This window comes from Cyrtonyx montezumae, unplaced genomic scaffold, assembly GCF_038088225.1.
Source record: "Cyrtonyx montezumae isolate F1298 unplaced genomic scaffold, pur_monq_1.0 scaffold_16, whole genome shotgun sequence".
NCBI classification, from domain to species: Eukaryota; Metazoa; Chordata; class Aves; order Galliformes; family Odontophoridae; genus Cyrtonyx; species Cyrtonyx montezumae.
The window spans coordinates 3,782,033-3,807,638 of NW_027071892.1; the positions used below are offsets into that span (position 1 = coordinate 3,782,033).

A 25,606-nucleotide genomic window follows, 5' to 3' on the forward strand; every position below is an offset into this window, starting at 1 on the left:
TATACTATTATAACCACCGCTTGCATACATCAAATAAGCATCATCCTTGTTCTTCATTATGGAGGTAAAGGCAATTAATTTTTAATTGCATTTAAGTAGTCATATTATCAACATCAGATTATAACATACTGCCTTCTCCTTATAACTAAAGGCATAGTTTAAGTTTCCTGGTGCTACCAGTTATTTGGTTCAGTCCTAACCCGCAGGGATTGGCACTCCAAGTGCCCCCTTAAAGCAACACAAACCCTCTGTCACCTCATCAAGTGTCACAGGCACCATCTGCAAGCAGGGCACCTCTGCTGCAGGATGACCAGCTGTGAATTTCACACAGGTACTGACTTGCCATCAGGTGCTGATCTAAATTGAAGTACACGCAACTAATCACAAGTGCTCAGTGCCACGCACACATGCCTCACCATGAGCACCACCACCTCCCTGCTTGAGGCAAGTTCAGCCCCTAAAATGTAAAGCATTCTGTACAGAACTTGTGTGGTATGAGATGCAGCTTGCATTTTTACTAGAACCCAGTACTACTGGTATCAAAACTGCATTCTTTGGTCCTGATAGGGAACACTGCTGAGCTGTATTGAATCATACACGGCAATAGAAAGGCAGAAACATGTAACACTTGAGCTGTCTCCACTGCAGTACAGATAGCTGAGAACAAGATCAGATGCAAATACTCAGGAGTAACCCCCAGATATTGCAGCTTCAGCATCTCACAGATGAAACAAAAAGGCTAAAAGCACAAAAGCAAGACAGACTACAATCAGCAGCTAGGCCACAAACATAACCAAGAAAAGAATCCGTAGCAGCGATCTGATGCTCTGTTATGTGCCAAGCTCACCAAAATGAGAAGTCTGACAGCTCAATACGTTCAGTCCTGGGCTCTCAACCCCAGACAACTGCAGTGCTGCACGTGGAGTTAGCAGCAACATTTTTTATCAAGGATTTTGTGATCATTTTCAAGTTAAGATACACGAAAAAATTAGTCTCATCTTATTAGTTTCTGGAAGAGCACGCTACTAAAACAGAGGGCAATCATTTACGCCTGATGAACCCCAGCAATTCTCAAAAATCTTGAACCACAGCAGTTTTGCTGTCTTCATGCACTCATGATTATCACCTTAAATATTCCAGAACCTGTTGCTCAGGAACCAACATGACTTGCAAGATGGAAATAACGTGAAAATAAATACATTTGAAAAAAGCAAACAAACAATTTTGTTTGCTTAAATCTTATACAAATAATTCTGCTTTTTAAGAGTATGGCCTTCTGTACAGCGATGCTTTCAAAGAACATTTAAGTAAAACCATTGCTGGAGATTTATGAGATACAGCACTAAAAATAAGGCCCATCCTATGGCTTCTGTAATCGTGCAAGATATATTAATATAAAGAAAACGCATCCCCCTCCCCTGCAATCATAAACAGCGTGCAAATACTGATACTTTACATGGTGAAGAAACAATCTGGCTAACGACCACGAACCATCCCTGGGAGGGACGGACTCCATTTGTATGTTAACGAGGCCAAGTACTCAGCCCAGGGAGGGATTAACTCTTGAAGTCATTTGTTAATTGGGTTCTCGGGCTCTGCTCGTGGAGGCCATTGCTCTCTACCTCAAAGTTACTGAACAAATCCAAAGCACAGACCTGAACCTCACCATAGGTTGCTCTGCTGTTAAGCAATCACAATCTGACTAAAAAAAATCATCTTTAAAAACAACAAATAAATTTAATATAAAGAAGCTATGGATCTGTCATAGTTTAATGATTTTTGTTATCGGTATTCCGCATCATGAAATCACTGGGAGTTAAAGGTTCCGTGCATTTCCAATAATTCCAGGTATACGTGTCTCAGAAGAGAAGAACAACATACCCCAGAGAACTGTGTTATTTTGTGTTTTTGCGTTTTCCAATCAGACGAAAAGATAAAGAACGTCAGCAAGTCATGAGATCTCTCTCTTTTCCCTTTCAGATCATGCAAGCAGTGTGTGAGCTCCCAAACCTCACCTTCAGTATTAGAGTAAGGCCTTCAATTTTCAGACACTCTTACTTTATTTCTTAGCTTCAATTCCAAAAATATTTTATTATATTATTTTGCATTCTGATATCTTACTTAGTAAATTAGCTTTCCTCCTCAGATCACTGACGCTGTTTTGTTTTTAGGCCCATCTCCCTGCCCTCCCCCAGGTAATGGGTCCCCCCACCCCTTCATTACAGAACCAAGCTGAGTCAGCCCATAAGCCACTGACAAGATCACAAATAATCCAAAAGATATCTGCTTTAGTACCACTATCATAAAATATAAATAAGCTATAAATTAAAATAATAATAATAATCATCATCATCTAGTATACCCTATTAAAACTACTTTCTTCACTGTAGGATTAAAGAATAAATTTGCACAAAGACGTGAGTTTTTCCACACTTGCTGAAATGTAGACAGTTAAGGCTTGGGAGATTTTCCTCTTTGGTCAAAGACAAAAGGAAGAAAACTGATTAAATAATCCTCAATATAAAAGCAAGTACGGATTCCACTTCATATCTAGCTATCATGTTACCAAGATAATATAGTACTGTTTTGCTAAGATGATGTATAGACTCCTAATAGGAATTTCATACTTATAACTAAGTTACTGATATACCAACTATGATTTATTTTTATGTTCATGTGGCACAGTATTTCATTACATGCTACAGCAATTTTTTCCCTAGACATGCAAGAAGTAAATAGAAAAAAACAATAAAAGATTCAAGTATTCAACTTGAATATGCCAATGCTTGCAACGTGAGTTGATTTTGTACACCAATTCCCATAAGATGGAAGTCTTAAAAGCCTCCAAAAAATCTTGCAGTTATGAAATGACAATCAGTTAAACAACACAGCAGCAAGTTAGATGGACTATTATTGGATCTTCAATTAATATGCAAGAGGTTGGAAAAGATATTAAAAAAAAGGATGCGTTTCTAAATACTGTACTCCACATGATAGTTTGCCTATTCAAACCAAACTACGTTGCTTTTGTTGTGAAGGTATATGTTGAAAAACAAAACAATACTTTATTTCCAAAAGCAAGCTATAAGGTATTGATAATACATGGTGGTACTAAAGGCTAGGCTTTCTACTATCCTTTGGTAATAACAATGTGAAACAAAACCAAGATGTGAGATGTCACCTCAAAATAGTACAAAACACATTGCTATTAAAACTGAGGGAATTTAAAACAAAAACAGTACAAAAACACCACTTGCACACCAAGTTCTTGCTCATACACAGGGTTTGCACCATTAAGGGTCGGTGCTTCACTCAACTGCAAGTTCTGCTCATAACCCTTTTCCAGCAATCAGGCAAAAACACATTTCTCTTTAAAAATATGTTCAAGGCACCCAAAGGGCATTATCTGGACAGTTTTCTAGGTTTGCACTTTCAAGATTACAACCCTGCTACAATGCCCTTTGCTACATGGCTCACTCTACTGATGGGTTGCAACTTCATGTGCCTCCACACAACGCTGTAAGAAATTTGAAGTTGTATTTCTATCTTTTGCTGCTGTTGGCTAAAACATTAAACTCAAAAACATAATACATGCATGACATCAGCAGTACTCATTAAATTCTCCCAGAAATTACAATAGGAAGCTCTGAAGTGGGACATCTTTAAGCACCCTGATTTGCTGTTACCCTTGAGGGAGATACTAGGACCTGGAGAAAGTGCAAAAAACATATTTTATAACTTACCTAAAAATTGTTTTTAAGTGACTCATTCTAGAGGATTTATAAAAAATTACTTTTTCATTTCCTTTTGAGGCAGGCTCCTGAGGGAAGGCAAAGTAACAGCCAAGTCCACTTTAGCCCAACTGAAAGAAACATACAGATAGTCACATGGCGGTACCTCAGCACTGCATGCAGTACTAAAACTTCATTCAACAGTATTAATATGACAGCACCTTCTACTGGTAGAACTGCTGTGTTTCTGATATTTGCACTCTGTCTTACTGCAAAGACGGATTTATTTGCCAGTGGCAACTTCTGATCAATCTGCAATGAAATGCTAAGTTCAAAAAGCAGTTACCTCCAGTAACAAATTCTCTCAAAATGTGATATGATTAAATTAGTTGCTTAATCTTACCCGCTGCTTTCATCTCATAGCACTACATGCCATCTACACACCATAAACTACACCTGAAGATAATTTCTTCCTCCGTGGAAATGCTGACCCCTTGCAGTTTCAAGAGTTAAAACGTTTATTTATTAACTCTAAAATTATGAGAATAAATACATCCCATGTTTAATGTACAGTTACAAAGAAGATACAAATAATATCACTACCTTGAAGAAAACACTTTAAGACAGAAACTGATCAGAAACTTCAATTTTTATCCCAACAGAAAGAGAGTGCCTTCTGTACCCCAGTACCCACACGCTCACATGCTGCTGGGGCTATATTTGCACGGAAGATTCCCACCTACTGAACTGTGAGTTTATCCAAATGTTCCAAATTAAAGGTAAGCAAAAAGAATTAAAAACTTGCTTTCCTACTCCTTATTGACTGGCTCCTAGGATTGGTCCAGAGGCTATTAAAATGTTTTGTTGAGTCTACCTCAAGAAAAAAACATCCCCAGAATGCTTAGATCAAAACATAAAAATACCTTAAATGTTTTTTTTTTTTCCAAACAAGAGTGAAATGCAGCTCAACCAAATATAATGCAGTTCTAATTTGCGAGACAGTTCTGACTTACAAAATGATAAACAAAATATTCAGTAATGTACTCTTGGTGTGACTGAATATCGCATCTGGATAAAACTGGGAGCTACAGGAGAACCCTAAAATTATTTCAAACACATGCATGAATTTTAGAATGATGCTGTCATCAAATTATTCATATTCTAAAGCAAAAAGCACTATATATTTTAGGTCTTTCACGGCTAAACAAAAGCTTTACACAAGTAAAATCAAGTAGCTGCATGCTTTCATACAGGATTTATTAGTTCACATTTTCCCCTGGCTCTGTATTTCTCTTACTTTCAAACGTAGTTTCATCATTTTAGCTTTATGTTGTGTGGCACGTTTGTTTCTTTATATATTAAATGATGAGCAATCTGAATTCATGCAGAAGTGTATATACTATTGGAAACCTATCCTCACCCAATCATCATGCTAAACAAATACAAGAAACATGCTATGAAAACTCAGTTTCATAGTATTTAAACATTTAATGCTTATCTAAACTAATGGTACAATAGAACAGTCAATAGCAAGAAGGAAGATTTTAAAATAATGACTTTTATCATCACCAAAATTTGTTTTTTATCTAACTTTTAGAGCACAAGGCTACACACCATACTAATCTCTCAATAAGGACAATAACTATCTACCAAGTATTCTGAGTACAGCCATCTAAACTTTCCCATATTAACTTTTACTCATTTGCTCCAGAGCAGCCAAACATATCAAACATTCAAAATGTCACAGAATAAACAGCTCCAGCTCAGGTCTTCCCTCCTACTATGCAGATCTGCACACCAATTTAATGAAGCTTCTACTTTATAGGCACATGTGCCAATGTGGTAGAAACTTACACAGTTAAGTGTGATTTTATTTTCTGCTTAGATAAATTAAGCAAAAAAATATCTGAATAAAAAATAATCTGAATGAAAAAACACCTATTCAAAACTACCCTGATATTGGCCAAGTTGTTCTGCTTATGGGGGAAGAGCGTCAGGTCATCATGCAACCCTGAGTACCTGCACCATTTGGATTTTAGTGCTGAAAACATTGAACTGTATTCCTCTTACAGGCGCATACAGAACTGATAAGCTCCAACTCAGAGTCATCTCAATTCTACCTTTTGTGATGTGGTACATGACATGCTTAAAATATTCTTATGAGACAGAACTCAGTTTTTTGATTGATATGCCTAATTGTGACAATAGGGTGGATCAATAAAATAAATAACCAACCAAAGAAATACATTACCACCTGTTATAGATGCAGATCTAAAAATGCTCATATATTGATTCACCAGTATTTTATTCAGACATACAGAAATTAGTCTTCACTGTGATAGAAGCAACAAAATGAAAACAAAGTCTGAAGCTGGTTAAAACTTTTCATGTCAAATCATTTCAGCACACACCAAAGACTGCAGTCTGTTGATTGTTTCTCATAGTGGACTGTGTCTCAGGAATCTCTTTTCTTTGAGATGAAAAGATACATCTTCAGATTTGTTATACTTTAATTACACTTCATGTATTTAAATACTTCACTAGCTATAGGAAAGTTACCTTACGAGCTTTTACTGTAAAGGCAAAATTCTTTGCTTGAGAAACCACCTACATAAACCAACAACACAAATGCTGACAATCAGTCTGACATCCAATCTGTTTCCAACCTACGGCCACAGAAATAGAGCACTGCAAATTCCCAAAAAAGATCACTAACATTTTCCCCTAGTTTAAAGTGCTTTTAAAGTTGTTCTATGACTCAGAACCTCTACTGGGTTCATCCTTCCTCCAACTCATTAACATGTATAATTAAAATGTAAAGACCAAAAATTTTTGTGTTGGGATTTTCATAGAACTAGGCAACAGACTATCACTGAAATTCAAGGCATTGAGAGCTCTAAAGTTTTCTGAAAAAGCTCACCTTTAATAGCTCTAACTGTAATGTGACTACATTGGTGACATGAATTGATCAGCACAAGTTATGTCTGGATTTCCAAGTGACCAGTAATGAAAATGGCCTGACATGTAAAACCTCTGAGATAAGAGAGGAATGTAAAATAAAATGAACAAAAATTTAAACAACACTGGTGGAATCCAGCATCAATACTGTAAAACACTGATACATACGGTAATTAAAAGCTTAGATCAAGCTTTCAAGGATTTGTATACAATAAAAAAAAGGTCCAAAGAAACAGGGACCAATGTAGCTAATACAGGGAGTTACCACTAAAGAAGCAGTATGTACAGCACTGGGTAGAAGTCATGGAGGACAGCTGCTTTTGAACCTAAACTAAATTATCTCCAAGTGCAGAAGTTCATTGTTTAACGCCTGCACTGCACTTTGACGTAAATGATAGTTCAATGTCAGGTCTGTGGTTCTCTAGATAGGCTTTACCTGGAGCTGAAAACCGAAAAGAATGGTGAATGGGCATCTTCTGGCCCACACCACCAACTCAGAGACCTGGCAATGGTTTGTGGGAACCAGCAGTTTTAACTAGATATCTGTGATCACGTCTTGCTGTTCCAGAAATATTCCTTGGTGATAAGATTCTCAATCTCTTGTTCTATTCAAATGAAGTGCAGTCCTGCTGGAAACCAAGACTGCTCTGAACCATCTCACCTACACCTCTTCAAATATGAAAATGGAAAATTTAATAATGAAGATACTTAAGCATATTTGAAAACAATCAGGAAGACAGCAATAAATAATATAGTATAAGAGTTCAACATATCCATAAGGTAAATTAATAAAAGACAAATACATGTCTCAGCAGATATATAAAAAAATTTACAGTGTGCAGCTCTACAGCAAAAATGCACATTCAGAGAAACAACTGATAAGAGATTTTAAGAAATATATACTTAAAAAACAAATTTCAAATGTGTAAGAACTTCAACTCTACAAAGACAAAAACATGCTACAAATAATCAGCATTTAAACAAAAAATATTAATAAAAATATTTGTTTAAAAACATTTTTATGATGAAGCACATATCAGTAATGAGATGTTTGAATAACTTCCTCTGTGAGCTGCAAACTACAAAGTACCCAGGAGAGTTATCGCACACAGAACGCAGTTAAAGGAGCTGGAACAAGAAAACCTGAAAATCAGACTTTGCCCATTACTCAAAGCAATACAGAAACTAATGCTCCCACTAAAAATGCAAGTGAAGTGCTGAAGTCTGGTAAGTAAGACAATGAAAACAGCACACTGACTAAATGCCAAGTCCTGCACCTAGGGAGCGATACCCAAGCTGGAGAACAACTGGCTGGAAGGCAGCCTTCCAGAAAGGACGTGGGGAGGCCAGGAAGACAAGCTGAACTCAAGCCAGCAACTTGTCCTTGCAGCAAGGAAAGCATCCAGCATCCCAGGCTGTGTTTGGAAGAATCCTTCCACTCCACCCATCTCAGGTGAGGCAACATCTGGTGTAGTGGTTCCAGGCCTGAGCTTCTCTGTGCCAAAGATGGGTGTCCAGAATCCAGCAAAGGGCCAGCAAGAAGAGAAGGCACAGCAGCACTTCTGTCTTTGGAGATACCCCTACCTGCTCTATGTGATCCCCATGTACCTCCCCCAGCTTTGTGTGGATGGGTTGAAGTGACAGCCTCCAACTGCAAACCTTCTAGGATTCCACAGTAGGAAAAGATTTAGAATTGTAATAAATGTAATTACCTTTTTTCTATTACTAAGCAAATACCAAATTATTAAAGCCTCTGTGGCATTCTGCTTCTCCATCTTTACAAACTGAATTGCAGCTTTTTCGGAATCAGCACTTGATTTTAAAACATCATTAAAAATATTTGAAAGACTCGAGAGAAAAAAAAAGGAAAAAAAGGAAAAAAAGGTGAATCCAGTTTATGTGCAAGATCTATGAAGCACTAAAGTATAAAAACTAAGTGGAAAGAAATTCAAATCTCTAAAATAAAAAGAACAAGCAATGAAACTAAACTGTTTCAGTGGTGACATGTGGAATTCCAAACCCATAAAATAAACATTTCATTTCAAGGAAAGGCAGATGAAGATTTAAATCCCAAAGAGCTACAAAGAACTACACACGTGGATATTAGGTGATAGAACAATCTTAAATTCCACACTGCCGATTTTATTATCCTATCAAAATCCTTGAAATTTATTAAAAGTTTCAGAACTCCATTGCTACTAAGATGTAAATGGTATTGATTTTGTTGTTTTTTTTTTCCTTAATAGTTAATTCTGGAAAGTAAAGAATGGAACCAAAAGGTTTTAGCAAGAATAAAAGGAAATAAATAATCTGTTTTGTCCAGGCCAACTCTAACAACTTTGCCCTTACTCCTCAGTCCCGATTCTGTAACACTGATATAATTCTTAATAGCTTTAGTATGTACTGAAACCATGAAAGATATAAGATATTGAAACTTAAAGCGGGGGAGAAAATGCTTTATTTCCCAGATAGATGACGGCTTTTGAAGTCTTTTCAACTTCCTCCTACCTACTGTGTTTCATTTCAGAATCCAGCACTGCCACACAAAAAGAAGGCTTGCTCTGTCAATGGGGGAGCGCATTGTCCAAGTATTCATCAAAAACCTTTATTGTCTGCATTAAACTGGGTCTTGGAAACCATGTTTGACAGCTGAGTCACAAAAGCAATCTTCTGGAAGATTTTAAGCCCTGGAAAATATTTTTTTAACTACAGTTCACCTCAAATTGTCTCTTTCTGATCAGTATGTCTTTAAATAGTGCATTTCCTTGAATTAGTTAGCACTTCTCATATTTATTACTGTTGCAGTCTCACTTTAGGAAAAAAAAGATTTTGAATGTCAACAGGAGCCATTTTTTCTGCATGGAGAAATTTAATTCCACACCTTAGCTTCATATACACTTCCATTACAGATGCCATTTTATCAGAGCGCCCTCCTGCTGCCATCAGTCACATGGCAACAAAATGTAAAGAAATACTGTCAGGTCTCTACTGCTATCCCACCTTTGATGCTGTAGGCCAGCATCACAAACAGAAGGCATTATTTTTGGAGCAGCTCTCATTTTTCTGCCTCCCCTCCCTCCACGGTTGCCCCCTTTTTATGCTCTGTCCTATCCAATTGCTGACATATAAACAGATAACACATTTTTACACATACATACGTATGCATATATGTCCACAAAAATGCTTATATCTTTCCTAAAGTTAGGAATTCTCTGGGCTGCAAACTAGCCCAGAAAATTGCCATGAAGGTAAGAAAAGGGAAGGGAAGAAATCACATTTTATACCCACCCCAACTAATTACACTTGTCTAGCTTTTCCTCCTCTTTGAATGACATGCAGAAGGCACAGATGCCAAGCTGTGGAAGTTAATTTCCACTGATGGCATCTGGCTCTCTGGCATACTCCACTGACATTTGTGTTGGCTCCTTTGCAGTTGCCTCTGGGCTTCTTAATGGGTAAAGATGGTGATAGGATGTTGCCTGCTCCTGGATGCCACATTCCCTGTACCTCACCTTTGCTTCTATTTAATTTCAGTAAGAACTGTGCTCTTCCCAATCCTCGTGAAATCTCTGTACTCTAGCTGACATGCACGAGGATGTAATTTACAATAGTCTCGTTGTGCAAATGGGTAATTTGGGTAGCACAAACAACTGCTTTGTGTATTTAACACTTTAAAAAAAAATCTGCCCAAACTTCCTAAGATAGCTTATTCAAGGACACTCCTTTCTTATGTGATCTTCAAAGAAAAAAAAAGTACTACACCACATAAAGTACCAAGGACAAAAGCAATCATTTTCAAAATTTGGTTAAATTCTGTTATAATCTCTCCTCCTATACTCAAAATAATAATGTTATCATTGCATATATATTACTGAAAATTCTGATGAAACATTCATATTCTAAAGTAACAAGTCAATAAACTGTTTTAGTATATCAAAAAAAGGTAAATGGGATGGGCAATTGCATAACATAATCTCTAGTTTAGAAACACGAATTTACATGACAGTAATTACTAAAACAGATGGGCAAGAATCCAAAAAGTAGCATCAAGTCACCAATGGGCTGAATGCAACTGGGAGTAGTGGAACAGAAAGGAACTAAGCCAGACTTTGTGGCAACTGAGAATCCTATTGGTGACCACTTGCTGAGCAATCTCAGACATCTTAAAACAAAAACCAACCAAACAAAAACCACCAAAACCAAAAACATTTCCAATTGATTTCTTGCTAAAATGGCAAGGGAAAAACTGCTGTTTGAACTTGAGTATAAAATACACTGACAAGTTATTTTTTTCCTTTGAGTACTCAGGATTTTCCTCCTTGCATTTTCCTGTTCATTTTTACCATCCATAAGACTTTCTTCACACTTTACATCAACACTGCCAGAAGTTACAGAAGTGGTAGTCCAAATAACAATAGATCTGCAGAAAGAATTCTCCGAAAGCTTCAAAATATTTCTAAAACTTGGACAAAAAAAAGCATGTTTATGATCTACGTATTATTTCTTCACTTCAGGAAATCAGTTTTAAACTACCGACAGAGTATTGGTAAGAAGCACTTTGCTAAAATAAATATCAATAAAAAGTAGATTCAAATGAGATCTCGAAACTAACTACAAAAACGTAAAGAAAATTTTATTTTAATGCACTGTTACTGATTATTTTGTTCAAAACCCAGTTCATAAAAAACTTTCACTTTAATCTTCCTGCTGTCAACAGAACCGCTGTGTATTTTAGAAAGTACATTTTTCTACTTATTATTGGAATTGGTCATTATTATGCAGAATGTTAACAAGCTAGCTGAGTGGGTTGAGATCAATACTCACATGAATTATTCTGCTACAATAATTAATAGCTTCCAATTGTTAGGACTAGTACAATGATAATAAAGGATGGTTTTCAGTCCAACCTGATATTTAATGTTATTTAGATTACGAACAATGTTTAATAAATAAATCCTTTGGATATAAGAAGGATGGCACTTCCTTTGGAGTTCCTCAACAGGATATTCAGGAGGGCAGCTCTGCAATTAATCTCAGCAGTTCATTCATTTTCCTAACATACTTGCCTATTGGCTCCTACAGAAAAGTGCTCATTCACTCACTCTTTTGCATTAATTATACATAGGAGATAAAGCCAAAGAAATCTGCAAGACACCAGAGACTCCATTAGCTTTCTGTGTAAATTCCAAATTTGTTTCATGTAAACAAAATGAGGCACATTATTGACATTGGCAGGTTCCTGTCCAAACAGTCTCCTACACTGATACCACATCACCTTTGCATTTTTCATAGAAATTCTTTTGAGCCATTACAGAGAGGTTTTAGTTCATTTATTTACCTTTCATAATTTCAGAGCCAAAGAAGAGGCTGTGTAATACTGTAAGACTGTAACACTAGAATTAAGAGAAGAAGGTATTAAAGTTAGTGGTAGGGCAAATAAAACTAGTGCATCCCTCCCAAATAAAAAGACAAGAACAAAAAAGACAAGGCAAATGGAGAAAAGCATGTTTCTTACATAAACAAATCAAAATAATAAACATAATTGATTTCCCTGGCCTTCCCTTAAATTGAGCTTTGAATTTTAGTCTAACTACAACTGCATCTTTTTTTTCTAAAGATTTTTTCTAAAGAGAAAGTTAGGAAACATCTATGTTACATTATATATTTGCTGAAATTAAAAAAAAACTTTTCTACATGTACCAATATACTCCATCAGTAAGGTACAGAATCTATAATGCATATTAAAAGCAATCTTAAAGTCGGAATGAAATAGGTATGGGGGAAACAACTGTAGCTGTGAAAACTCCAATTCTGATTTGAATCACAGCATACAGAAAATATTCCAATTTTTGTGTATGTGTAAACTTGAGACCATTTCATAGAATACAAATTCTGTGAAAACTAAAATATATTACAAAATGATGTTTGTGGATATGGATTTGGACCATAATTTGCATATTTATGCCTATACATACACACACGTATGAATTAAACACTTCACAGCAATCAGCAGCTTTCTCTGCAGGGAAATAGTGAAGATCACAGTTTGCTGGCTTTAGTCAGTTGAAAGAAATTAAAAATAATTACAGGAATTAATCTTCAGTTTACAACAGAAATATTCTCAGTACAGTGAATTATTCATTGTCTTCAAAGGAAAGTATACATAAGTGCAATGAAACAAATACTTGTGTGTGTATACAAATATACACAAACATATATATACACACAGATATACAATCACAAATATGTGGATATACACTCACAGATGTGTAAAGCCAAAATTAGGGCTGCTTAAGTTAAGAGCCGAAAAAGTTGTATTCAATCAGTATTTTCTTCAACACTATCAATTCAGTCAAAAGAAGTACATAAAAGACAAAGGAAGAAACAGAATATTTCAGCCAACTGCAGAATAGAAGTTGCAAAATACCTTTGGAACCACTGGCTCCAAAAGGAGCCACGTGCACCCTCTGTAAGATGAGAGGTGTTCATCTACTGAAATTTTTAACCTGAAGATAAAATTATGCTCAATAATTTATCAATAATAGTAGAACACATTGCAATAAAAGAGAATTGTTTCTTTCAAAGTCAATTCAGAAAAGAAACTGTCAAAATGTCTCCTCTGTTATGAAATTCTTTATCTCCAAAACCTCTTAAAAAAAAAAGTGTCTCTAAAACTCCATGGTAATATTTTTATTAGAGGGTTCACTGGCGAGCTCACAAAACTGTCATAAGCTCTGTTTTGGGGAGCAGCACACGCTGGACATGTTCTGTGTAAAATGAAGGGCTGTAACAGAAAAGTTTCACTTCCTTTGCTCTTTCCTTTTTCTCTACTTTTTTTTCCTCCCAAGAAGAAAATATGTCAAGATGAGGAGAAAAAAAAAAACATGTTAGACGAGCTATATCGTTTTATATGTGATGTTCTGACTGAAAGCTATAAGTGACTTCCATCAGTGGGGAAAATGCAGCAGGACTGGTGATGCCACGGCAGCACCACAGAACTGGCCATATAATGCTGCTGACACACTTGACCTGTTAAGAGCTGCTCGTTATTTGGCTAAATCAAAGACCTCCTTCAATGACTGTGCCAGATACTTCTATTGGATTGTTTTCTTTTTCCTAAGAAAATCCTTTTAACTTTGGATCATCACCTTAAGGATGGTCTTTAACGTTTAAATACATTAAAAAGATTGCAAAACTGTCAAAAGCCCAGCGTTATTCAGGTCCTACGGTCACCATTAAAAATTAAAAATGAATGAACGGGTGGCAGATAACTATGCTACAAAGTACAATAGGCTTGCAAATTCCAATTTAAGTGAGGCACAGACTGTGTGAGCTCTTATTATTCTGTCTGTGAAGGGAACAATTTCTAATGAAGAATGTTTCTGTTAAGAAATGCAAACTAATCCTAAATATATAAAACAAAATATGTAATACAAAACCTGACCCTAGTTACTGAACATAAATAAACAGCTACTCTACCTGATGATATAGTTAGAGAGACTTACTCTTAACATAAAAATGAGAATAAGCCATTCTAAAAACTCTTTCATAGCAGAAATACCTTAATATCAGGTATTATAAACAATCTAGACTATAGTTACTATAAGGTATAGCTTCACACCTAAGAAAACAGTCAAAAATACCAACATTCTTTAATGGAACTAAACAGCTCTAGAGCTCTGAACCCAGGCAGGGCAGCTGTCACTACCAAAGGCCATGGTAAGAAAACTGGTTTCTGCTGGAACTATTTTGTTAAGGTGTGTTGTTGACAGGGAAAGGGAAAAAAATAAAAATTAAAATTAAAAAAAAAATCAGAATCTGCACGAGGAGACCAGGAAAAAAAGAATCTGAGGAACTCCGACTATGGGTAAAGGTGGAGAGGGTGGTGGGCTGGAGGATTGCCTCTATGAAGTCATTTACCTGTGAATAAAGAAATTATCTTCTCTTGTTTTCATTTAAGTATGACTTTGTACCTTCTTGTTAATAAATGGGAAAGAGTTGAAGCAGGAAATCTCTTTTATTCAATTTATTTCCTAATAAAAGAAAAATGCATGACTTTGAAAAACTTTGGAGTACAGTTCAAGATGAAAAGAACATCAGGAAGTTTATTATAAAATAGACAACTTCAGATTTTACCTGAGATAACGCATTAAGAAGAGTAAAGCAGATAGGGTATATTGCTCTATGAAAACACAGTAATTCTTTTAAAAAGAGGGAAGATTTCAGTTGTTTGCCTTTTTTAAAACAAATTATAACTTCTGCAGTGCATGTAAAAAATATATTTGTCTTTTAGTCAGCTGCTAGAGTTTAAGGCATTATATCCTTCTGGTACCTTAACTTCATAAGATGTATGTCTTTCTTGATTCCCATTCTCAGCATCTATAGACATGATAGACCCCATTCTATAATCTTCCCCTTTTTACTCCTTTATGTTCTGATGTCCCTCTCTCTTATTTTTTCTGTTGGCTTTCTCAGTCTGTGAAGGACTTGGTTAGTTATATCAATGGATCCTCTATCCTACAATCCCACCAGCAGCTCTGAATCAAACAAACCTATCTTCTAAATATGTCACCATTTAAAATATTTCTGTAAGAACCAAGTTACAAAATCAAGAAACAAAATATCGTGACAATACCTATGTATTTTCCCCAGTACTTTAAAACAACAAAGTGCAGCATTGGGCTCTTGTACTCAAAATCCATAGTGAAATGAAATTACTCTTAAGCTAAAACATTCAGTTTCTTCATTTCACTTCTTCCTTCAATCCCATGTCCATTGAGTAGAGGCAATGGAACTTTAAACAAGAATCAATTTAAAGCAAATGCAGTACTTCCATTGACTGTAAAAACACCTCTGTGATACCTACATTTCTGGGGGGATGGCATTGAAGGGGCTTGGAATAAGGCTGCAGAATGGCAAAACTTAGCAACACAGCCATCCAGTTTGCTTTTTAAAAAATTATGTTTCAGTTTAAATCAGACTTTCAGGTGGGGCTTCTTTGTGGGTTTGTTTTTTGTTTTGTTTTGTTTTTTTGTTTTTAATTTTTGTGATCTACTTCACATAATTTTCTGTAAAAACAACAAAAAAATTACCTTGCTTGCTGTAATCTGTAAAAATAAAGTATTTTATCAAAAGATGAAGAAATATCATTGAAATCTATCATTACTCTGGTTTTGCCAATAGCCACTGTCATATAAAAACACCGGAAATAAGGCAATGAATTTCATGCGACTGTTTTAAAAAGGCAATAGTTGAAGTGCAATATGCACTGTTCAACACTATTACAATATTAAAATATAATTAAAATATTCAGCTGTACTGATTTGGTATTTATATTACTATTCACAACAGTATGTATATATGGTTTTGTATTTAGTTGCAAATAAATATTTTAGCATACACAAATGCCATTTAAAAATAGATCGAGCAACATCAATTACCTTGGAACAATAGTTTTATCCACTGGATCAACACAATTCTTAATTCAGAGTACTGACAATGGAATAGAAATAATATATATATAGTTCATCTGTAAACAAGTAAACTTAAAGGGAACTGTTTCCATCCATTCCATCTAATGTATATGGTACTCATTTGTAAATTAAAATACATAAATATTCATCGTTTAGTTATATTAAATGTTATTCAGTTATATAAAATGTTCAAATTTCTGTTCACTTTATGAATTTGAAATTAGTTTACGTGGCTCCTAAAATTAAGGACCATAAAATGAGCAATTCTGGTAGTACTCCTGAGTCCATGCAACACGATCACAGCGTTACACAGGCTGACCTCAGTGGAACAACATCTATCAACAAACAAATGTTTTAGTGAGTCGCATTTCATTGAATAATGCCTGTAAATGTGACTCCAGTAAAGCTCCAATATCTTGCACGCAACCAGAAATGCAAAGAGACATTTTCAAAAGCCAGGGCAAGTGCTATGGATGACTTTTTCCGGCTTTCACCAGGCACTGCCATTAGTGTGCTTTAACTTCCATTAAGTTGTCACTTCCCTGTGCTGCCAACTTTTCAAGGGGGACAATTCGTTCTGACAGAACCACAGCCTGTCACATACACTAACAGTTCAGTAGAAATGAACAGGAAAACCCTCAAAGCTGATGGATTTAGTGCTGATTGGAGCTGGCATATATATTGCTTATCCGTACAAAGCTGGGTAATTAATAATCTCTAACAGTCCACTCTAAGATCTTCATATTTATTTGTGGAAATTTAATCCAAGTCATAGAAACATGAACTACATGTACGTGTCCCGTCACTGTTTTCTAAACATCTGAGTTGTTTAATCAGCCTTCATTGCTCAGGACAATTTTGTTACAACATCTAGTTCACACATATTTAAAACACAAGAACTGCCATATGGCCCCAGAGAAAGGGCTCATCCATCTAGTCCAGAGTTCTGAGCAGCAGCAAAAACTTCAGGAAAGAATGACAGAAACGCTATGTGAAGCACAGCATTTGCCCTCAAAATGCACTCCTATTTTCCTGCAATCAGTGGTTTCTGAACCTCCCGAGCTGGAGCGCAGAAACAGAAAGCTGTACATAACAGTCACAGCTTGTTCAATGTTGTACTAGCCTAGTTAAACTGTGAGGCTTGCGTTTATGGTTCATGCAAAAAGAGTACTTGAGGTTTTTTTACTTGACTGACAACATCACTGGGTGCTAATTTCTGTGCAGTGAAAAATATTTCCTCCACTGAGAAACATTTCTGATTGCATACATCTCTCTTTTCACTTAGCTGTCATTAGTCAAAATCAAGAATCCTAACCTATTGAATCTTTCATCCAATCAAAGTTAGTTTATACTTCTTATTCTTGTCACCTTCTGTCTCAGTATGTTCTCTGTATCTACCTACTGGACATATGGTAGCCAGAAATATATTTGCTATATATGCATTCACCAAGGGTTTAAGCATTAAAGATCTGCACAACATTCAAGTTTCTGATTACAGAAATGATCACCAGTCTTCAACGTGTTCATTGTATTTCAAGTTTTCATAAGAAGATTTTTATTTGTATTTCATACACGAGAAGTTTCCACGAAGAAACTTCATACTACCAGGAAAAGAACAGATTAAATGAAACTTGTCATTTTGGTATTATTTCGTGTCTTTACAAAGATAGAAAAATGAAGCATTAAAGAGAGCAAACGGTTTTCTTAAGTACAAGTCAGACATAATTATGCATGAATTACCACAAAAATATTTTTCTCTTCTAACTTTAAGCAGGCTTCTCTCCTTTTCCTCTCTCCCATACCCCATGCTCATTGTGTTTGCTGGGACTCAGCTGGTTGCCACCATACTCTGTAGGCCTTCTAGAAATTATTCTAGACTAAAGCAGTAGGGCCATCGCATATACGTGGAGAGACAAAAAGACAGTGCACAATGTGGAAAACATATATATAATTCAGACACTTGGGAATGAAGGACTGGTCAGTTAGTGATAGCAAGAGCCAGACTATGACAGAATTACAGCCAGCTGGCTGAGGAGGGAGGCTGAGAGCCACCAGATCAGCTGAGAACAGCCAGCAGATCTCAGACACCACCACCACAGAGACACTTGGCCCGTTAGCAAGGACAGAACAGAGCACATTAAATGCTTTGAAGGACACGAAGAAGCGCAGTTATTAAAGGGGAGAGAAAGAATGAAGTTAGAGGGTAGATGAGAGAGAGGTCACTAATTTATGGGAGATAATGAAAACCAGGACAGGAAAAGATTAGACAATGCAATAGGTATGTAAGGAGAATAAGCAAGAATGATTAGAGATAAGTATAGCTAATACATATAAGAATGATTAGATGTAGGTATATAGAAATAGGAGGGTAAAGATGAAAACAGATTAAGAGGTGCAGAGCTGAAGTACTAAAAGTATGAACATTGGAAAAAAACATTGCTTGTACATTTGAGATAGGACTGCCTACTTAATGAATAAACTAAACATAAATAAAAATGAATGAAATTAAAAATATTTAAAGGTGCATATTCATTACTAGATAAGCGATTAGGTAGTAGAAATTCAATCTTCCAGCAGCTGAAGACTCAAGACTAGAGGAAAATAGCTACATAGTAGGGAGTAATAAGTTTATTTCTGAGTCTTGTAATATCTGATTTATTTTTTTTAATAATCACATCTTTTAATCTCGCTTTTGGAAATCGTGGTTAACTAACCACTTGTCAATACATATCTCTTAACACATAGTAGAGAGCCTTAATCACAATCAAACAAATTTCCATCTAATTGTATCTGCCTATGAATATTCTTGTATAGCTACAAGGTCCTTCTGGTATTACCTTGTTTTCCTTTCCAAATTATACTTTTAGCATAACTAATTTTCCTTTACATAATAATAATAAATAAATACATTAAAGGTTAACCAGACAGTTATACATCACAATTCTTGGTGATTTCATTGCATGCATCATGAAGTGATATGCTATATCTGACTAAACATAGTACTTGGGCAAAAATAAAACAGCATGAAAGCATAGTGACCAAAATTCAAAATGTTTAGAATGGGTATTTGCTTACAGAAGACTTTAAATTAGCTAATGTTATTGAATAGTCAAGATTATGTTTCTGTTATTCCATCCATCTGTGACCAAGGACTTCCTAGATAAATGGTACAGGCTTGGAATCAGTATCCATTATCTTCCCCCCATGAAACAGCTTGTAAAAATTGGGATTCATTTTGACAACTTTCCAACTTAAGAGGTTTTTAGGACAAGTCTCTTTAAAGAAAATACATTTCTGAAATGACCCAAACTGCTCTGCAGTTTCTGCACATATGTTTCAAGACGAAGTTACTCTGTGATTTATGTGAAGCATTCTGCTCATTGGTTTTCTCCCCTATTATTTTTAATATTAGGACTTCTGGGACAGGTGGAAAAAAAATGAGGGCTGAGTGATGCCCTATATTGCCAGATGGTCGGGCTATTGAGAACCCAAGTCAGAGAACAATTAGTCAAGTTTCCATCGTGAGTAAATAGTATGTACAGAAAGAACCAGTTGAGAAGCTGAATCCTGACAAACTTGGTATAGTATCAAGTAAAAAATTGCTTTTTTCCCCCCCATATTTGTTCTGAAGTGCTTTTTAACTTCTTTAGTATGTCTAATAGCTATGCTGAAAAAAAATAAGATTTATTAACAAGCACCATTTTCAGACTCTGACAACCCCCTCCCCCAAAGAAATTAAGTAAGCTCATCAGCTACCCTTAGTTGGCAATGTTTATCCAACATCCTTCCAGAGTTATTCAGCTCTATCTCACAGCTCATTAAAAGGATCTCTATTTATCTGCTGTGTGTTACAGTTCTTAACTTCAGCACAACACACAAAAAGAAAGCCAATTTCACTTTTCCCTGTGGTGTTAATTGGTAGAACATGCTGCCTGCCTCTTCATTAATTATGTCAACGTGTATGAAACTTTCATTTCTGTGGTGGTGTATTAACGAAGCTTTGGAATGAAGATGACAGAAATCCAGGAAATTACTGTGCACAAAAAGTGGTTAACAAAGGCTACTAATGGACAGTGTTCATTTCCAAAGATCAGCTTTATTCCTCCCTACACCTTTCAGACAGCACACAAAGCAAGTAGTTGGTAAAATAAACAAGATCAACTTCATTGCTGAAACTACATATACCTCTGTAGAGTGCTCAGATAACAGACCTGGCAACTCTATAACTTCACAGAACATAAAGAACAAGGGAAGGACCTTTAGTCCAGACAAAACAGTTTTACTCCTAAGACCATTTTGAGATAATTCACAGATCTCATCTCAACAATAATATAGAAATCACTCAGTGCTTGCTAAGCCACTAACCACTCTTTTGGTCTCTATCCTACCAGAACAAACAGTTGCTGTGCACATGAAACTCCAGATGCCTCCTGCCTGTTCCTCCTAACTAACCACAAAGTTTGGTAGAAGAGTGACACCTAGCTTTTGTCCCTCCTTTATTTATTTGCAATTTTTGTGTGTATGTGTTATGCTACTGTAAGCTGAAAAGATGCACAACCTAAAAAATAAGGTTTCCTTTCTGCAAAGAAAAAAAGAAAATACATGCTTTCATTTAGTAGCATTAAGTGCTTCTGACTTCATTCATTCCTCCACAGCGTTTACCTCTACAGCATACAATTTTACAACATATAATAGGCATGTAATCCTTCCTATGAAAGTTGAGCAATGTTTACCAAGAGCTTTTTGATGCAAAGAGGTCAAAACACTACATTTTTGCTTTTGAATAAAAGCACCACTTAAAACTGAACTGAACTAATTTAAAAGATGGTTACCTTCAGAATGGAAGGAAATAGAAACAAATAGAAAATGAGGTTTCTATCTGCTGAGGCAGACAGAAGTCACAGACACAGGAGCAGAGACCTCTCGAGAGTGATAAAAATACCTATACTTGAAGGCTTATGAACAAGCAAACAACTTCTGAACAGTAAAACCAAATGAGAACTAAAGCCACAACCTAAGATAACAGCAGCATCTGCTGCTTCTCACAGACTACTGAGTTTACCTTCCAATCCATGATCCCATCCCTTTCCTTCTTTATTTCTCTGGTTCCTATAAACAATTTGGGTTGCCCTTAAGCCAATTCTCTGTAGAAAGATCAAACAATATAACCGTATTGAAAAAGGTTTCTACAACACACCTAAAATGATAAACAAAAAGTAAATTAATATGCATGTTAAAGGCACTCATCCTTAAAACGATTCCAGCCAGGACAACAGTGAAGATGGCAGCACGCATCTTATGGTGAGTTCATAAATCTTGAACAAATCTTTCTGCTCCCTGTTAAATCCTCATTGCACCTCCAACAAAAAGTTCAGAGCTGTCAGACAACCAGCAGTCCCCTGAGACAGGGAAGCAAGAACTCCAGGTGCCAAATACTCTTCTTCCCTGTTCAACTCTGAATCCCAATAGCTTATTGAGTCTGAGAACATCTCTCTTTTGCCACTTCGGTTTCTACATTCCTTCCTTCCTTATTTGCTAAATTTGGATGTCATTTCTCTCAGGCTACAGGTTTGCTCAGGCAGACTGCATCTATCTGCATATAGATATCATGGGCCCAGTGTGAATCACTACTTTGAAAAAGATTTGGGTATAAAGACTATATTTTGTTTTATTTTTCACTTTACAAATGAATTTAAGGCTTTTTGTTGGTCTTACAGGCACTGGAATACATGCTTGTGGACATTTACTATAACAGTATGTTATGGTAACTAAAAAAAAATGCGTAAGGCTATGTGGGAATAGGTAAGCTGCTTTGAGGTTGGTTTTTCTTTTGTAGGATGGTGTTTTATTTAGTTGGGGTAAAACATAAGGGAAAGAAGTGTAATTCTATAGAACAGAAAAGGGTAGAAATGCAGCAACTGCGTGAGAATACTTATGTGCCAGCTGCTGAACATAAAACATTCTTCACTGAAGTATAAAATCTGACAGGGAAGTGTAGCTGCTGACAAAGAACATTTTATCTCAGTGACAAAGAAAAATTTATCCATATGGAAGAGAAAAAATATATCCATCAGCTGCCTTTGGTATATTATCTTTCCGTTTTGATGAATTCTAGATGAAATGACCATAAATCTATTTTTTAAAGAGTTTCCCTTCTCTACACACATGCCTTCTACTGGATGCGTAATTCTTACAAACTTTCATGTAGTAATTTTAACCCTTTTAAATTAACACCAACATAATGAAACTTTTGGGCAGCAATAACAAAAAAAACTGCACAGAAAGTTTGAAGGAAATAGCTAACATGAAATGACACACTTGCTACGAGATTCAGCTACTCCTAGGGAGAAATAGTAGCAAGTCCCCCAAGGTAAGACCTGTTTTCAAAACTTGATGCTAAAATAACATTGCTGCTGCGAGCTACCACGACTCTATAGGAGCAACACATTTTGAGAAGGGTGATAACTTTCCCAGAGTATTTCCTTTACACCCAAACATTGTTTTAGTTATAGAATGTTAATGTGAGCATTCAATTGCCTTCTTAAATCCCAAGTTTAATTTCTGTCTCTTTGCTAAACTACTTCCTGACAACTGACATGGAAAATATTTTCATGACACATCATTGTCATAGCTTTTGCAAAGTGACTGGAAGCAAGCAACAGTAGGAGTTGAGTAAATTTTAGCATAGGTTTAATGGCACTATGAATAAAGAAACACAGTGTTTATACACATATTTGCAGCAAGCAAAGGGGGAAGATTATAGGGACTACCAACCAGACAAAACTGACTACAGACAAAGTCCTTGGGAACAGATGGGTACATGGGACCTTTCCAGCAGTGAATCATCTGCTAAGTAATAGGTGGGATATAATCAGTAATGTAGCAAAGAGCAGGAGACTAACCATGGGCCTTGATTTCAAGCAAGAAGAGAAGATGGGCGATTCTGAGAGGATGGATGGGAAGAATTGAAGTCAAGAGTTTACGAGTATGGGAGAAGTCAGTTAAAGCATGATGGAAGAGGAGAAAGAGGGAAATATATTAAGAGAATCAGAGTGAGAATACACTGACAGTGAGGAGTTAGCAATGCTAAGAGAGAGTCATTACCATGAGGAAAGATGGAGAGGTCCAATTATGAAGGTAAACTGAAGAATAAGTATAAATACAAGATGACAAGGTTGTTGTTTTTTTTTCCCTGTTAGGGTATATTATTTTGCTTACACAAACAAGCAGATTTTGTGATCATTTCTTAGTACATTTCTTGCACACTTCTGAATATGAAAAAACATGCATAGATTTATTTACTCATAACATGAATATATTGTGCTTTTTGAGTGTTCTACAGATCCATAGGAAGTTCTTTATTCATTTCCAGAATGGTAAAGGCTACATTGTCTAGACTCCACTCAATCACAGAACGGAAATATTTATTAGACCCTTCTGACATTTCTGCAAATGATATCTCTATCATTTCTATTCAGTAATGGACTAATAGCCCTGTTAACATTTAAATTTTAATATGATTAAAAATTAATACTACAATTAAATTTTTCTAATTGTTGCTGTTGTGTCAGCTCAAAAGAACATCTAGTTCTTCATACAAGAAGACACTTGTGCAAGAGAAATAAGGGAATCACCACGAGTTATTTCAGTTCTGACTGTAAAATTCCCTTTACTAGTCAAAGCAAAAAAAACAAAAGGAAGCACTGCCTTTTCTTTTTTTGGCAAGGAAAGTATTTTTACGGTACTTGCAGACTGTACACACTTCATTTTTGGCTGCTCCTACGATTACAGCAATTGCACATATATGAATGAGCCTATGAAAAGGATCAGTAAAAAGAACTCTGCACATTGCACAAGATTCAAGCATACTACAAAGCACATTAGAAGGATTAGTGCATCCTAATGATGATAAATTAGTACTTTAGTATCACTCTTCTAAAATAATACACAATAAAATAATACCAACGTGATAATACCACTCGTATTTCCAAAGAATTTGCAGTAACAACTTTGAGCCCAGACTTTCAACAATGAGAACCAGCCACTGCTCTCCAGTCTGCTCTATCTCCAAAGTACTGCTCTCTCTGCTTCGCTCTCTCTGCTTCTCTCACACATTCCTTAAAGTTCAGATAACATCACTTGCTCAGCTATTCTCCCTCAACAGTGATAAGTGGCAGTAGTACCCCTTCCCTCCAGCAGCCACCACCAAGAAGGTGAACTACAACCAGTCTGCAGGGCTTTTGTTGCTAGAGGCTCAGAAAGCATAGGAGGTGAGGGAAGAACTTTGGTTCAAGAAAGATGTGGATTTATGTGGATTTGGAGAGAAAAAGCACTATTGTTGTTCATGGGAAATAATTCCATATTCCACAAAGGAAGAAGGGAAACTACATCTTACCAACCTCCTGCACTCTGTAGTGCACAAACTGGGCTCTGGGAACTAGGTGCCCAGCCACCTCTATTCTCATTATGAGAACATTCAGAGTCAGCATCAGCTGTGCTACTGTACAGACTGGAACACCATGTTGGCAAGCAGTGGGGTGAAATCAAATTTAGCACATAACTACAGATCCGGTCACCAAGGCTGAGTGAAAGCAAAGCCATAGCATTATCAATTCAGTCATTCTGATCAATGTCATCCAAGTACAACATTTCTAAGCCATGTTCCTTCATATAGAGGTATGAAAAGGTTTAAACAGTGACATATTCCATTGAACACATGTGAGAGAAAAATACTACGTGGACATCAGCACTATGAGCGAGTCCTAGTCTAATGCATTTGAATTACTGTGCTAAGATTAGACACTGTGAGAACACCTCTCTCTCCTTACATCCACTCTCATTTGCTTTCCAAATGATGTCTTCGCTGGCACATAACCGGGATGTACCTGGCACTGCCTGTTAAGCCCCTGCAGTTCTCCATCCTTAGAGCAATACCCCATATTTGGATATAAATGCACTCTCTAGAAGTTGTGCCTCTTTGTACTGTACCATACCCCTTCTTCAGCGGTGACTAAGATTTTATTTTCACCTTGTATTGAAAAAGAATGAAGTGCTCTGGATTTTGGGAAAGAGCCAACAGGATGTGCTAAACAAATAGACTGACTGCAAATGTGCCCTGGGGACCAAACAGTTCACGCCTTTGACACCGACTCTGCTTCCAATTTAATGTTCTGATTCTGTTTCCAAGAACTTGTGTCTCATCTTCTTGCTTCAACTGTTATTTATAAATTAATACACCCTATTAAACGACCAGACCTCCAAACAAGCTTTCTACCTTTTTCTTAGTTTCAAAATTGAAAGAAAGAGATGTAATACAGCAAATAATTGCCAATATATTTGAAAAGAGATTGCTTCAAGTTATTTCTATTTATTACAAAATGAGTTTACCAGTAGACAAAATAAAACACTGATATCAAGCACGAGGAAATCACTTTTCATCAAGAG

At 36.2% G+C, this 25,606-nt stretch overlaps 1 protein-coding gene across 19 annotated transcripts in view; it reads right to left on the minus strand.

The window, feature by feature from the left end:
* RBFOX1 (RNA binding fox-1 homolog 1) overlaps positions 1-25,606 on the minus strand; it is a 719,068-nt gene that overhangs the window by 263,733 nt on the left and 429,729 nt on the right. For 3 of the 19 annotated variants that reach the window (XM_065732378.1, XM_065732382.1, XM_065732370.1), the window contains exon 1: positions 3,744-3,832. The exons of 14 other annotated variants lie outside the window; for them this stretch is intronic. The gene's annotated coding sequence lies outside the window, so the exon portion shown is untranslated. Of the gene's footprint in view, positions 1-3,743; positions 3,833-25,606 lie in introns of those variants that run through there. 2 more of the 19 variants (XM_065732376.1, XM_065732363.1) reach the window with 1 other exon arrangement.